This window comes from Pogona vitticeps, chromosome 2 (genome assembly GCF_051106095.1).
Source record: "Pogona vitticeps strain Pit_001003342236 chromosome 2, PviZW2.1, whole genome shotgun sequence".
Lineage (NCBI taxonomy): Eukaryota > Metazoa > Chordata > Lepidosauria > Squamata > Agamidae > Pogona > Pogona vitticeps.
In genome coordinates, this window is record NC_135784.1 from 9,085,687 (window position 1) to 9,099,980 (window position 14,294).

Sequence of the window (14,294 nt, forward strand, 5' to 3'; positions counted from 1 at the left end):
TGGACATGAGAGGGACTGAGTTAGAGGCAGAAGGTGTCAGAAGCGACCCCTTATTTGGAATATACTGTAATAAACATTGCAGAGTGATCTTTAGCAGTTTCCTAACACACACTCTTTCTAACTCCAGAATTTCAATGTCTCAATCTCAGCAGGCCCTAGAACCTTGATCTAGTAAACCTTGAGTTTGTTTCCACTTATGGTGCTATGTGTCAACTTTTGTGCCCCTAATCTCATTAAGAAAGCCCACTTCATTGGGACAGTTAGAACTGTTGTGAAAAATCACATGGTCAGGAGAACTTTAAAAATCAATACAGAGCAGAGTTTGAGTTCACAATGTACTGACAAGAATGAGATCAGTCCCATAATTGACCCATAATAAAGGAGCAGACGTCCAGAGCAGAAGACTAACCTTTTTATGGGGACGTCACTGGAGCAGCAGCATGGGTGCACCTTACAGTAACTAAACAGCCCCCTGACAGTATCAAACCACAAGAAGCAGACGTTGGAAAATCAAGAAGACAGTCAAGGCTCTTCCAGCTCCATATCCAGTTCTGGTCTTTTGAGCTGGCCAGGTGCTAAGAGGAAATTCTTAAGAGTATGCCACACCAACTGGTGTGTGTTGTTGAGGTGTGGGGTCTCTAAAGTTTGTTAACAGGAATCCATCTTAACCCAGGTGGGCAGCCACAGAGTCAGCACAAGAAGCTGATGCAATCCGTGAAATGTGTATGGGACATGAGGAAAGGTCTTGGAGAAGCCATCAGGTGATGTGCTCTGGGATGGCTTGTTCAAGCTATATGAGTGCTGCACACTATGGTGTTGTGTGGAGTGTTGTGTTGGTGAAAGTGTATTATTGAGACTGTTGACTGATGTTCATACAGTGGTGCCTTGCTTAACGGGCGCCCCGTTTAATGACGAATCCGCATAGCAATTAAGTTTTTCCGATCGAAAAAGAGATCGCATTGCGATGTTTCTAATGGGGAAAAAATCACTTTGCGATGATCGGTAAGCTGTTTCCGATTTTCGCATAACGATGTTTTCCCAACAGCTGATGGGCGATTCCAAAATGGCCGCTGGGTAAAAAAATGGCTGCCTGCTGTGTTTTTGCCCGGATTCCTCGCTTACCGGGCAGCAAAAATGGCGGCCGTATGGAGGATTTTCGCATAAAAGTGAGTTTTTTGCCCATAGGAACGCATTAAATGGGTTTTAATGCATTCCTATGGGCTTTTTTATTTCGCATAGTGACGAATCCGTATAGCGACGATTTTGGCTGCACAGATTATCGTCGCTATGCAGGGCACAGCTGTAGTTCTATTCCTTATAGTCTGTGTATACACTACTGTACTCTCTCTGTGAGTCTCTTTGCTGTCAACCTGGAAGACTGACTTATCTCGGCACCATCTCCCACACCCCAAATCTTGACATATCTAGTGAGTGATAATTGCGTCCAGACAGGGCTGCAGCTGAGCAGTCCACCTAAGATGGAAGTAGGCAGATCGGGCCTCAGATGCCATCTCGGCATCCATGGGCAGCGTTGGGTCCAGAAGGACAACCGGACGGCACACCTCGATTCTGGCAAGGAGAGGGAACCGCCCAAATCACAGACATCACGAGGGCCCACAGGAAGGACCCTCATCTTGATCCAGTTCAGCCTTCATTTAGTGTCCCATTGAAGGAGAGGGTGGGAAGAGAACTGACGTTACCTCTTAGGAAGTGATCATCAGAGTCCAAAGTACAGATGGAGGGTGCAAAGCAAAAAATCCCCAGTCTTGTCTGTCAAGGGGGAACAAGAAGGGAGGCTTGAAGGGGAACCCCATACACACTCCCCAAATCAGGATGCCCAAGGTTTGCTTCTTATGAACAGGACCTGCCCTTGGTGAGCACAGGGTTTAAGGTGAGCAGGACTGACTTTTTTTTAAATAAACCACCCTAAAAAATGCAAAGAAAACCATACCCCCCCCTCAAACACTACTCTGCACATGTTGAGAGAGGCCACGTGGTGTCATGGATGGAGTACCAGACTGGAAACCAGGAGACCTGGATTCAAATCCCTGCCGGGCCAGGGAGATAAAAAGGAGGCCGTCTGTGGCAAGGCTACTTAAACCACTTCTTGAAATCCCACCTACCTTGCAAATGTTGGGAGGGATCTGGGGGTTTGTTTTTCCCTTTGGGTCCCCAAAAAAAGCAGAGAGTCATCAGCTCAGTCTCACTTCCTGCCTAGGGGAAAAGGAAAAAGAAAAAGACGAGCCTTCAAGGATAAAGGAAACCGAAAACGTTTCCTTACAGATGTGCCTTCATCACGTTTCTATAGAAATGGGGCTACATCCCCATTTCTCTCTTCTTCAAGCAAGCAAGCAAACGCCTCTCATGCCGGGCTCCGAACTAAGAGCGCCACCATCCCAGTGAGGTGGGGAGCAAAAGCAGGGAGCCAGCTTCCCTCTGACACGTGTGATGTCATTAAAAAGGACCCAAGGCAGCTTACGTGCATCATAAAAGGCAACATTTAAAAGTGAAAAACGGCAAGTTCCGTAAGATGGAGACGACCCTGTGTTTTCTTACTTCTCCAGATAAAGCCAAATTTGAAGAACTTGATCTTTCCTGCTTACAGTGGTTAGATTTTGGAACTCTGGAAATGGAGCAATTGGAATTTCAAGAAAACTGTATCTGGAAAAATAAATTCTATGACCTGCATGCAACACTGGAGAAGATACAGTGCGAACCCTAACCCCCAGTTCTACACACTCAGGTTCCTTTTCGGGTGTGACATTTAGTTTTCACCCCTTTTCGCTGCCACCAGTGGATTTCTTTTATCCACAATGTAAAATTATTTCACTCAAACACTGGCTACCAACAATTGAAAGTTTTTATTAAAGTTACAGATGTTCTTTATTTATTTAATCAGAATCAAAATCATTGAAATATCCTCTTTTACTTATTTGCCATTTAACCAACCTGGGTATTTACTTGTTACCCTTCCCACCTCTAACTTTGACTGTCTAGGTCTTTCTCCAACTCCTGACTAACTGAAATCCTAACTCGAACTCTAAGTGATTTTTAACTTTCTTCCATTCCCTTCTTACATTCCCTTGGTTCCGCCCTCCTGCTCAAGCATTGGCTGCAAAATCAGTGTTCCATTGTGATGGACAGGTGTGGTTTCTGGCCTGTCCATCACAGCAAGTCTACAAATCTAAAAAAGAATCAAACCAAAACTGCACTAAAAAAGGTGAACCAAATCAATGCCAAGAAAACCCTTTTGCTAGAGCCAGTGTCGTGGTCCAAGTGTTGGACCAGGCCTTGTGAGACCTGGGTTCAAATCCCTCCAGCCACAGAAGCTGACTTGACAGTTGGGAACGAGGGAGAACCCCTTGAACTGCTCCGATACCTCAAGAGCTACCTTAGGATGGGCACCAGTGTCCTCAATAGTGTGTCGGGTTGGGACCTGGGTTCAAAGGTCTTCTCATCCAAGGAAACTAGTGGGAGGGGGTTAGCCATGGGTAAAGGTAAAGGTTCCCCTTGACAATTTGTCCAGTCATGTCCGACTCTAGGGGGCATTGCTCATCTCCGTTTCCAACCCATGGAGCTAGCGTTTGTCCAAAGACAATCTTCTGTGGTTACGTGTCCAGCGCGACTAGACACGGAACACTATAACCTTCCCACCGCGGTGGTACCTATTTATCTACTTGCATTTTTGTATTTTGCATGTTTTTAAACTGCTAGCTTGATGGGAGCTGGACAAGCAACGGGGGCTCACTCCGTTGCATGGATTCGATCTTACGACTTCAGCTCTTCCGACCTTGCAGCACAAAGGCTTCTGCGGTTTAACCCGCAGCGCCACCACGTCCCACCCAAAGCGGGCAGAGTTCAGGTCTCAGGACTTTTCTTGCCTGCTGTCTTCCAACCCCCAACCTCGCTTAGGCTTCACTCTTCCCTTGGAGCCCACTGCCAACCTCATAGGGGCTCGGAAAGGCAGCCACCAAGGGTGGGGGGTCTTGGTGTGAGCTGTTCTCACTGTAAAGCGAAGCATTTAATGATCCCTTGGTCTGGAACTGATGCTTCAGGAGGGAAACTCCCCAGATCCAGAGGGGCTGGGTCACCTTTTCCTGTCCTCTCCTCCTGCCCTCCGTATGGAAGATTGGAGCACCTTTGGCCTCTTTCCAAAGTCCCTTTTTGCTCCACCCCATGGAGAGCCACAAATGGGAGGCAGGAGGGCGAATCCCTAGGAAGAAGGAGTGAGGAGCAGGTCTTTTGCTGTATCTCCCTTTCAGCCCCCAATACGAAAGATCCCACCGAGGAAACTCCACCCTCTTCTCTCTCTCTCCCCGGCTTCTCTCCTGCCTGCTTTTCAGAAAAAGATGGTCTGTGTTCAAAATCAACACAACAAGGAAACTGCCAAGCCTGGAAGGGGGGGAGCAGTCGTCCCAACCCCTCCTGGAGTTGATCCTCAGCAGAGGATCTGGTCTGGAGAGGGATCGGGTTAGCCTCCCTCTCTGCCAGATTTCCCACAAATACACACAACACACACACAATTAAGCTCTAGGGCAGTGGTGGCAAAGTTTTAGTTTAGAAAAAAACAACTCATACAGTGGTCTGAACTAATCAGCACAATAACAGAGATTTCAATGATACAAACCCTTTTTTTTAACTGAAAAATAACCATCAACTCTAGTAAAATGGAAAAAAATGATTAAAGTAATACATTGTACATGTAATCCGAAGCCAGGTAATTTATATACACTTTAAAAATAATTATGTGCATGTGTTTTTGGATAACGGCTACTCAACTTGTAATACTGTGGTGCCTCGCTTAGCAATCGCTCTGTTGAGCAACGAAATCGCTTAGCGATGGACTTTTTGCCATCACAAAAGTGATTGCTTTGCGATGGTCCCTATGGGGAAATTAAGCTTTGCAATGATTGCGGGGAAGCAATCATCGCAAAGCCCCCATTTTCGGCCAGTTGATCAGTGGTTTCTAAATGGCCGCTGGGAAAACAAAATGGCTGCCCGCTGTTTTTCCTCGCTTAAGAGCCAGCGAAAATGGCGGCGCTATGGAGGATTTTCGCTTTAAGGTGAGTTTTTAAGCCCATAGGAACACATTAATCATGTTTTAATGCGTTTCTATTGGCTTTTTAATTTCACTTAGCGATGAAATCGCTTAGCAATGGTTTTTCCGGAACGGATTAACATCGCTAAGTGAGGCACCACTGTATGGTTACATGCCAGACTGACATTGTATGAGGGCAAGCTTTGCTCCGGGTCCTTTCCGTGCTTCTACAGGGGTTGGAGGAGTAGAAGTCAACCTGTATTAGGAGCAAGATAAACAAGAAAACTAAACTGGCTCAACACACTTTAAACAACTTCTAAATTAGTGTCTTGAATTTGGCATGCATTTTGCACAATTAATGTGATTTTTGATGTTGTATGCATGCTGATAATTTGTCAAACCTTGGCTCATAGGCTGTTAGTTTGAGAGCAACACAGGCAGCGCTGAGGTCCTCTGTCAGTCTGTTTCTGGCATCAGAGTTGATCTCATTCAGAGCTGAAAACAGCTGCTCCCAAGCATAAGACGACCCAAACAAAGTAAGGAGAGCAATCCCAAGGGCTTTCATTGACTTAAAACAATTTGGCAGAGAATTCCACACTTTAAGGATTTCATTTTCAGAACGACCAACTGTGCTGCCCATTGTCATCCTTTCGCACTCTATCTTCTCCAGTGTCGCACGCAGATCAGAGAATTTATTTTTCCAGATACAGTTTTCTTGAAATTCCAATAACTCCATTTCCAGAGTTCCAAAATCTAACCACTGTAAGCAGGAAAGATCAAGTTCTTCAAATTTGGCTTTATCTGGAGAAGTAAGAAAACACAGGGTCGTCTCCATCTTATGGAGCTGTAAAAATCTGTTCCTAAAATTCTCCGTTGCAGCTGCTACAAGGCTCGAAAATTCCTCGCAGATTTCCTGATGGCTTGTAGGATCGTCCGTAAATGTTGCGGAATTTTCCAAATACATTTTTAGATTGGGAAAATAGTCCAGCTGCCCACTTTCAAGGTCTCTCTCAAAAACCCGCAGCTTTCTCTCAAATGTTCTGATGTCACAAAACATCCTTTCTGCTGTTTTCCCTAAACCTTGGAGTTTTTCGTTCAGTACATTGAAGTGTGCTGTAAAATCTGTAAAAAACATGAGGTCGGTAAGCCAGGCCGTGTCAGTGAGCTGTGGATATTCTTGCTCCTTTTCAGTCATAAACAGCCTAATTTCATCCAAGCAGGCGACAAATCTCTCCAGGACTCGTCCTCTGCCCAGCCACCGGATATTATTGCACATAAGTAAAGAATTATACTGTGCCTGAACCTCATCAAGAAGTGCTTGAAACTGTCCACAATGAAGAGCATGAGCCATGATGTAGTTCACCATTTCTGTGACATCTCTGAGGATATTGACTAATTTTTTGCTGCTTTCCTTGGCCCAAAGAGCTTCTTGATGTATAATACAAGGAAACTGAATGACCGGATGTTTTGCTTCTTTAACAAAGAACTGCATGAAACCAGATGTGCCCCCCACCATGCAAGGCGCCCCGTCACTAGTCACTGAAACCACTTTTTCTGCTCTTATGTCTTGTGACAAAAATGCCTCCATCACAGCGTCGTAGATCTCTCTCCCTTGTCTCCTTCCAGGCAAAGACAACAGTTTCAACAGCTCTTCTCTCATGATGTTGCCAACCGCATAACGCAAAATTACTGCTAGCCTGGCATGGTTATTTATATCTGTGCTTTCCTCCAAGCACACGGAGTAACAGGCTGCCTCTTGTAAGTCGGCGGCGAGTTGCTCACGAACGTCGCTTGCCATACGCAGGATTCGATCTTTAACGGTATTTCTACTAAGTGCCATCTCAGAGATGCGCTGCATAATTTGATCCTTGTTTGGGAAGTCATGAAAAAGGGAATTACCCCCAGCCAACATGGCCGTTTTGATCAAATCCCCATCGGAGAGGGGCTTGCCATGTTTTGCTATGCAGAGTGAAATTTGAAAGCTGGCAGCTGTCAGATGATTTGTTTGATGATTAGAAAGAGCATGGGGAAAACTCGGATGCTGGGAGCGATGTTGCCTCAATCGGCCTTCAAGAAACTCTTTCCTTTCCGCTTCTCCAAGTTTGGCAACACTTTTGTGGTTGGTTTCAAAGTGACGTCTGACACTTGATGTGCGAGACACAACATTTTTACCACACAGAATGCATGACGCTTTCCCATAGTGTTCAGTCATTCCAAATGACTCTGTCCAGGCCTCTTGGAACAATCTCCCACTATCTCTTTTCAGCTTTGCTGTTTTTGGTGTACTCATTTCTTTTGTGTCCAAGATTTGGAGTCTAAAAAAAAGTATATATATAAAAAAGATGGATGAAGCACCCAACACAAATCTATCCCTACCAAAAATATTATTGTCACATTTACTGTACACATTTTGTCTGTCTGGTTCTTTACTGATTCCACCAACTGACAGCTCTTTTAGAAAAAAAAAGGCAAGTGCTGAATGCTACACTGAATTCGATGCACCCTATTAATAAAACTTATTAAGTACATTGAACTCCTGGACTCGTTTCCTCCAAAGTAAGCCGCCTTCAGAAAAACAGCTCTAGGTAGGAGTGCAAACTTTTAAAGTGTATACCCACATTTTATGCACTGCATAAAGTGTATACACACATTTCACTTATTTGAAATGTACTGTTGGAAAAGAGCTTTACAGATAGCATGACTTGTCAGAGAAGTAAGTAAAGCAAATTAAGTGTGGACTCTCAGTAGAAGCTAAAAGAAATAACCAAACAAAGGGTTTTGTACTACAGTGGCATCAGGAAAAGACAACCTCCTTGGAAAAGGTGGGAAAAAGTGAAATGCAGTAGGAAAAGAGGAGGACTGCACATGAGGTAGAATGACTCAATAAGGAAAGCCACAGTCTTCTGTTTGTAAGACCTCAAAGCAGGGCCAAGAGCAGAAAGACTGGGATTCAGATTTGGGGAATAAACTATGCTACTCTTGCCTCCTTTGGGGATGAGAAAGAGAGAAACGGGACTGCACTGCTACACGCTTCAGCCCTCTAGTCCTGGGTGTGGGGGTTGTCTTTTACTCCGGGTTTCCTGTCAAGCGAGACTCTGCTAAATCTCCTGGTTTGGCCCAGTTCCATTTAGAGTCTTCCATCCGAGGCTTCGGCCGCCTAGAGTGGCCTTTTAGGCCAGATGGGCGGGGTATAAATCAAATAAATAAACAAATTCAGTACAGAAGGTCCTGTTTTTTTCTCCTTTGATGCAAACGACCTGGAGGAATATCTCCCCCCCCCCCCGTCCCCTTCCTTCCTCCCTTGCCCTTCCCGCCCCAGTCCCCTCCGGCGGTGGAGGCAGCCATTCCAGCTGAACCCCATCCCCGGGCTCTTGCAGGGGAGTAAACACGAAAGCAGCCCCCCGTCTCTGAAAGAACTGATGTACAAGAACCGGCTGACCATGGTGCCGTTTCTGAGGTTCGGCGGTGAGGGGTGGATACCTGCGTGCCCCCCCCCCCCCGCGCGGAGAGGTCTCTGCCTGCCTTGCAGGGAGGGGTCTCCCTGGCCCCCCTGGGGGTGTGTGCGTGGGATCTGGACCCCAGAGATCTTCTCTCCCCTTGAAGCCCTCCCTCCCTCCTCGTTCCCGAAGAGACGGGGGGGGGGACTGCCTTGTTAGCCCTCCTCCACCTGCCGCCAGAGCAGCCCCCTTTCTGGCGTTTCTTCCATTAGCGGAGGGGTGTGTGGGGGAAAGGGAGATCTTACTTTCCTTCCCACCCACCTGTGCAGGCAGGATTCAGGGGAAGGCAGGGTCTCCTTGCACAGAAGCAAAAAACCTCATCACCCCCCCCCACACACACGATTAAGTCTTAGGGAAGGGCGTGGGGGTTCCCTGCCACGGGGTGGGGTGGGGCTGGGGGTGGGATCGGGACCCCAGGGAGCCTCTCTCCCCTTGGAACGTCCCCTCCCTCCTCCCTCCCTAAGAGACTGGGGGGGGGGGAACTGCCTTGCAAGCCGGTCGTGCAAACACTAACCACCACGGGACACGCGCACGCGCGCGCACACAGACACCGGGCCATTCCCTAAGACGCGCCCCCCAGACTTCTCTCCACCCCCAGACTGGAGGGGAGCTGGCCATCTTACACCCTCCCCTTGCAAATCCCCCACATTTCACCCCTCCCCGCCCATCTCAACCCCCCCCTCACCCTCCATCGCCCCACCTCCGTCCCGGTCCGGATCCCCGCTTCTTCTCTCCAGGAGCGCCTCCTTGGGGCCCCAGGGGAAGAGGGGGCAGGCGCTGCTGCAGGTCCCGCTTCGGGGACCCCCGCCTTCGTAGCTCTAGGTTCCTCCCCTCCCTCCCCCCGCACGAACAGTGTGTTTGTGCGTGTATGTGTGGAAGGGGTGCTGGAAGGATGATGGCTCATTAGGCCTGGGGGGGGAGGTTAGAGCGAGCCCTGGAGTCCTCCTGGCCCCTGGGCGTCTCCTCACCCCAGTTCCTGTCAGTCACTCTCCGCCCGCCCCCGCCCCCGCTCTTTCTTCTTCTCCCGGGGGAGAAAAAAAAAGGAGGGAAACAAGAGAGCGACGGAGGGCTAGAGCGGCGGCTGGGAGGAGCTCTGGAAGTGGGAGCCGTGCGCCTGCCTCTCTTTCCCCCTCCACCTCTATGGCTCCCGTGGCGGTGGGGGGAGAAGAGGCGCTTGCTGGGAGGGGGGCCTCCTCGGGGGTCTTTCCGCATCAGGACCTGGAAGGAGGTGGGCAAAGAAATTGGTGAGGGGAGCGGGGGGAAACATACGAGACGCTGTGGGTCGTAAGGGGGGGCTGGAGAAAGAGAAGGGGGGCTGGAGAGGGGCCTCCTTCCCCCCCAAAAAAGAAGGAACCCAGAGGAAGAATAAAGGCAGCCCCCCTTTTTTTCTTTTCTTTTTTGCTTTCCGGGTCTCCTCCTTGGGGGGGGGAATCTTGGGCGGGGCGGGGGGAATTTCAAGACATGGGATGTCTGGGGAGGGTCCAGATCCCAGCCCTACCGGGGGGGGGGCTGTCCCTTCCAAGCAAAGCTCCTCTCTGTCTGGGGGGTTTGTGGGTCTCATCTCCTGGTTTTCCCTCCCCATGTTTTTCCCACTTCCCCAGCCAAAGTCTCCAGCCCCCCCTCCCAGGAAATCTCTCGCCCCACCTTAAAAGAGCTCCTTAAAGGCGACCCGTTCCTGGGGGGGGAAGAGAATTGGCCTCAGGGCGGGTGCAAGAAGGAGGAGGAAGAGGAGGAAGTAAGGCTGCAAAGTGGCAGTGGTTGGGGGGCAAGGGGGGTAACCCATGGGCTGGGGGGGAGAGGATGGGGCTCACCTGCCTGGGAGGAAGCTGGTCTAGGCAAACTCTGAACGTCCTTGGCTTCTGCATGCAGGTGCCTGCATGCACACACACAAAAAACACAACACACAGAGAGACAGACAGAGAGAGAGAGAGAGAGAGCAATTGCCCTTTAGGAATGCCTAAGGAGGCCATGATGAACCTGCTCTTGTGTGGAGGATCTGGACAAGAGGGCCAATCGGATCCATCTCAGGGCCAGATCCCAGGCTGGGGATCCACGACAGGAGAGCTGGGATCATTTCCATTTTGCCTTTTTTACGCTTGCCAAAACCAAGAAATATAATAGAGAGTCCTATAACTAGAAAAGGCAGAATACCCATCTAAAGTTCCCAGGATTTGCCTAGAAGAACGGAGAGTGAAGGTCAGGGGAAGGGCTCACAGGTTTTCAAGGGAAAAGCTATTTAAAATGGTCCTGAAAAATCCCATTTTAAAAAATTCCCAAAGGTTCTGCGGAGGAGGATGTGGCGTATGCCCCATTTATAGCTGTGGACATTTTTAATATTAGTATTATTATTGCCTTCTATGGCAGCTGCCCTTGAGGAGGGACAGCCCCGAATCAGCCCCGCTTTCCTCCCTCCCTCCCTATTATTTCTGAGCCGCCTTTCCCTTCTCCTTTTTCTAGGCCACCTGAGATAGAAAGAACAAAAGCATCTGCCCTTAAGAGAAAAGCTTTTGGTTTCCTTTGTTCACAAAGCCTCCAGACTCATCTTTTTTCTTCCTCCCCCCCCCCCAGGCCGGACAAGAAAGTCAGCTAATCTCTCTTCCTTTCTGTGGGAACCCAAAGAGAAGAATTAAGGGTCCAAACATTTGCAAGGTAGGTGAGATTTCCTTTATTTGGATCAGAAGTACCCCCGTGCAATTAACAGAACATAATACAGTGGTGCCTCGCTTAACGAGCGCACCATAGAACGACGAATCTGCAAATGCGATCGCATACCGATGGCCCTTATGGGCAAAAATCGCTTTGCGATGATCGGTACCTTCTGCTGAAACGAAGATGGTTACATTAAAATTAAAACCCACAGTAGAACACTCCCAGTATCTACCTAGAATAACATGGTGAAGGGTATGGGAATTGCTCACAGGTTTTAAAGTGAACGGCCATTAAATGACTCCTGAAAAATCCCATTTTAATTTTTTTCCAAAAGACTAGGGGGGGAGGGTGTTGAGCGAACCGCCAAAGATAGCTTGTTCCAACAGAGAGGCAGAAGAAAATGCCCCATTTGTAGTTCTGGGTTTCCTTGCCTTTCTTGCCATCACCACTTTCTGTGACAAGTGTGGTGAGGAAATACAAGCCCATAATGATAAGAGTTTTTACCTCAGACCTTGAGATGCCCTTCTTCCTCCTCCTCTCACCTTCCTCCTGCCTTTCCATTTTCTTGCCCGAGAAGATGTAAAAAGGACAAAAATGCCTGTCCGAAGGAAAACTTTTTTGTTTCCTTTAGCTGAGAAGCCTCCAGATTGATGGGGATTCCTCCCCTTTTTTTTTCAGGCAGGACATGAGACTGAGCTGATCTCTTCTTGCTTTTCTCAAGATCAAAAGCAAAGAATAAAACTCCAATACGTTTGCAAGGCAGTTTTTTTTTAAAAATCAAAGCAAAGCAAAAAAAGCAAAGCATGCTGCTTATATACCGCCACATAGCACTTCAAGCACTCTCTGGGCGGTTTACAATTTAATTATTCAGGCGACACATTGCCCCCCCCCCAGCAAGCTGGGTACTCATTTTACCAACCTAGGAAGGATAGAAGGCTGAGTCAACCTTGAGCCGGCTACCTGGGATTTGAACCCCAGGTCGTGAGCACAGTTTTAGCTGCAGTACAGCGGTTTAACCACTGCACCAGGAGGCTCTTGATAAGAAGCACGACTCTATGCATTTATTTAATTACAGCTGTACAATGAGCAGAATGCAAAATGTTCCATAGTTTTGATACTTTCTCCTCGAGGCAGCACCATAAACATTTTGGGGCACCAACCACCAGGACTTGCAAGATCCTTGTTGAGGGACAGAGAGGACTTGGAGATGGGTGTGACGGCCTGTTCTTCTTGACCCTCACAATAGACTCTGTTGATGTGAAATCCCATTTTCCTAGGTTCACTTTGGTTCTGTCAACTTCAGCCTTTAGCCTATGAAGTGACTCCCAAATAACCCAGTTATCTGTGTGATTGAGGGCTAGATTTTGACAATTTCTCATCCATTTTAAGAGGTGGGTAGTTCTTTCCTCCCACATCAGAGCTCTTGCATTCTCTTCTTTTCTTTCAAGATCCACAAATCTGGAGGAAAAGGGGGGAGGCAAAGTGTAGGTATAAAATTAATGTAGATTGCCTTGAAACTTTCTCTGCAAGTTGTTGCCTCAGTTTCACCATCTCAGTGGGTGTAATGCCTGCTGGGTACTTCTCTGTACTTTTCTGTGGGTTGTTGTAGTTTTTCTCACTGGGTCCTCCAGTGGTGTAAAGAGCGGAGCTGTGTTTATTAGAGGGGCAGAGGAGGTGGCAAAGTAAACCTGTCTCTTTTTAAAATGATATTCCATGAAGAGGAATACGACATACCAGTTTTCCATGGTGAGAAGGAGGGGAGGGGGCGCCTGAAGACGATGAGACCAAGAGGAAGAGCAGCATCTTTGGGAGAAATGGAATGGGGGTGGTGGGGGTGGGGAGGGTTGGGACAGCAAAAGTGTCCTTCATTTTCTGGGGGGCAGCAGGAGACTTTCCTTTGGAATCCCACCCGTGCATTGTAAGCCCCCACTTACAATAAAATCGGATCAACAGCCAACATTTGAGTATATATGTGGAATGTGGGAAGGCATTCCTTTAAGAGAAAATGAATTTGAGATCTTGAGGAAGTCATTAGATAATCTGAATAGATGTGTCAGGTTTGGATAGATGTTTCTTAGAAAAACAATGGTGTCATTTTCCCTTTCCTCTTTGAGGGGAAGCCAAACTCCTAATCTAGATAGGCAAAATTTGTGTCGTTCTGTAGCCTTGATTTTTGACCTCTTAACCTTCAATTGCAGTCCAGCTTTGGCACTCCCTTCTTCCTCTCTTCCTAAAAGTTCAATGTTGGTGCCACTTGTATATGAAATATCAAGTATTTATATTTCTTCCACCTATCTTTACCCCTACTTCATTTGAATCTAGTTCAGATTTCTGTACGGTATATGTTCTGCATATAGATTTCACAGATAAGGGCATAACATGTGACCTTGAGTGCCTTTCCTTTTTTGAAATACAGCTTGATCATCAGGCATTTCTCTCTCCATAAAAGGTAAAAGCTTCTGTTGCAGCACCTTCAGCATCACTTTGCTTGCAATTATATCAGTGGTGCTGTAGTTACAGCACTCCTTGGCATCTCCTTTCTGGGGAATCAAAATGTAACTATTTTGAGTATTTCCAGTCTCTTGATCATTATTTTTTTATATTTGTTTGCATATTCTTGCTTGCTTTCCTGGTGGTAGGCTGCAGGGGGTGAAGACACCAAGTGTCTTCATGGCATGCATCTCTTGATGCATTGCTTCAAACCACTTTTTCCTTTCACTGACTGGTAACTCGAGAATGTCCTCATATTTTTGGGGTTCAAGCTGTACATTATATGCCACAGCTTCCCCTATAACGAACCGTTGGGGTGGTACACCCCTCGTCGTTCTTGGTGGGAGTTCTCTTTTCTGTACTATGGGGCTGTGCTCAATAGGCGGTGTTGCCTCCTGTTTTATAGCTTCTGGAGTCACAGAAGGGGTTAAGGGTTTGTATTCCTCATCCCCGCTATCTGCTTTTGCTAGGAGAGATTGCCTTGGCAACTCACTCTCTCTCTCCTGTAATGTGAAGGGCATGTCTGAGGTAGGAAAATAAGTTTCTTCTATTTGAGGCAATAGCTCCTGTTCATAGAAATTTGCAGATCTAGATATCACTATACCACGCTTATCTTTGGT

At 47.5% G+C, this 14,294-nt stretch overlaps 1 protein-coding gene and 1 long non-coding RNA gene across 3 annotated transcripts in view; one reads left to right on the forward strand and one right to left on the reverse strand.

The window, feature by feature from the left end:
• Positions 1 to 392: 392 nt before the first annotated feature.
• LOC140703906 (uncharacterized) lies at positions 393 to 9,555 on the reverse strand. Its single transcript, XR_012083086.2, has 2 exons — positions 9,236 to 9,555; positions 393 to 7,353 (listed from the first exon to the last, which is right to left on the reverse strand). It is a non-coding gene; the product is annotated as an uncharacterized LOC140703906 (long non-coding RNA).
• The window catches only part of LOC110070859 (uncharacterized), a 36,546-nt gene continuing 31,786 nt past the window's right edge, over positions 9,535 to 14,294 (forward strand). The window contains exons 1-2 of one of the 2 annotated variants that reach the window (XM_078387842.1): positions 9,535 to 9,763; positions 11,104 to 11,184. The gene's annotated coding sequence lies outside the window, so the exon portion shown is untranslated. The remainder of the gene's footprint in view (positions 9,764 to 11,103; positions 11,185 to 14,294) is intronic. The other variant, XM_072987631.2, reaches the window with a different exon arrangement.